Source organism: Sapajus apella, unplaced genomic scaffold (genome assembly GCF_009761245.1).
Source record: "Sapajus apella isolate SASKATOON/1434 unplaced genomic scaffold, GSC_monkey_1.0 scaffold100, whole genome shotgun sequence".
Lineage (NCBI taxonomy): Eukaryota > Metazoa > Chordata > Mammalia > Primates > Cebidae > Sapajus > Sapajus apella.
In genome coordinates, this window is record NW_022437040.1 from 5,014,645 (window position 1) to 5,016,402 (window position 1,758).

Sequence of the window (1,758 nt, forward strand, 5' to 3'; positions counted from 1 at the left end):
AACACTATGGGTTTATATATGCCATATATAAACCCATAGTGTTGGTCTGTTATACTCTGCTAAGGGCTATACATATATGTATATATCTTCATACATATATGTATATATCTTCATACATATATGTATATAATTTAATCATTGTGCAATTAAACACTGTAATATAAGTGTTTTTATTCCAGGTTTATAGAAAGAAAACTTGATTTTTAGAAAGATTGAATAATTCCCTTAAAGCTACACAGAAAATAAGCAGTAGGTCTGATTTAAACTCAGGGCTGTCTGACTTCACATCCTGTGCCCTGCATATTTTTCGTGGATAATGAGTGGGCTTTATCTTCACTAAAGTTCTTGCAAAGCCCACTTCCTTCTTGAATGCATCCTCAGTGAGAAAGAAAACAACCACATCCTCTGAATGAATCTTACTTCTCAGGGCGGGACGCATCCCGGAGGACTGACTGCAGTGTAGGGAAAACATCCGTTGTTGTAAGAGCCAGGACAGGCTGGGCCACACCACAGTAAGAAACAACCTCAAAATCACAATGACCCACACAATAAACAGCTGATTTCTGGTTCACGTCGGTGTCCATGTCAGGCCAGCTCAGCTTCCTCTCCACACCTGGAACTCAGTGGCAACCTCTGTCAGAAGCATTGCTGATCTTGAGGTAGAAAGGAAGGAGGCGATGGTGAAAACCCATCAAAAAATGACTTCGTTGGCCAAAGTCAGTCACATCTCACTAGAGTCCGTCATAGAATTCTCTTTCACTGTGGAAGAAGCAGATGATGCTAACCCAGCAGGAGCACTTTTGCTCTGTCTCTCACAAATCCACAGCACTGTGCTATTCCCAACAGAACACCATGAAAATTACTTTTTTTTTAAATTCAAAAAGACATTTGATCTAAGAATTTAGAACTCAGAACTCATACACCTTTCTTTGTTAAGGTATATGAAATAGAGTCCCTTTTAATAAATACGACCATACAAATATAATAAAATTTTGAAAAATTTTCCAAAATTCAAATACAGACTTCTCTATGTATACACTATATTTTCTGAGTAACAGGCAGTAACTCAAAGATTAGCAATATTTTCAGGCCGGGTGTGGTGGCTCGTGACTGTAATCCCAGCACTTTGGGAGGCCAAGGCAGAGGATCACTTGAGCCCAGGACTATGAGATCAGCCTGGCTAACATAGGGAGACCTTGTCTCTACAAAAAGTTAGCCAGGCATGGTAGCGTGCATCTGTAGTCCTGGCTGCTCACTAGGCTTACGAGGCAGGACCACCTGAGTCCAGGAGGTTGAGGCTGCTCTCCAGACTGGACAACAGACATTTCATCTTGTCTCAACCAAAAAAGAAAATAAAAAGGAAAAAAAGGCCAGGTGCGGTGGCTCACGCCTATAATCCCAACACTTTGAGAGTCCAAGGTGGTGGATCTCTTGAGCCCAGGAGTTCAAGACCAGCCTAGGCAACATGACAAAACCTCGTCTTTACAAAAAAATGCCAAAAAAAAAAATTAGTCTGGTGTGATAGTGTGTACCTGTGGCCCCAGCTACTTGGGATGCTGAGGTGAGAGAATTGCTTGAGCCCGGGAGGTAGAGGCTGCAGTGAGCTGTGACTGCACCACTGTACTCCAGCCTGCGTGACAGGGTAAAACCACGAAAGAGGGAGAGAGAGAGAGAAGGAGAGAGAAAGAGAGAGAGAGAAAGAAAAAGAAAGAAGAAAGAAAGAAAGAGAGAGAGAGAGAGAGGGAAAGAAAGAAAGAA

The 1,758-nt window shown here is 42.0% G+C and overlaps 1 long non-coding RNA gene across 1 annotated transcript in view; it reads right to left on the reverse strand.

The window, feature by feature from the left end:
• LOC116536427 overlaps nt 1-1,117 on the reverse strand; it is a 6,574-nt gene extending 5,457 nt beyond the window's left edge. Inside the window, exon 1 of the long non-coding RNA XR_004262624.1 lies at nt 421-1,117. This is a non-coding gene — a long non-coding RNA (uncharacterized LOC116536427). The remainder of the gene's footprint in view (nt 1-420) is intronic.
• Nucleotides 1,118-1,758: the final 641 nt, after the last annotated feature.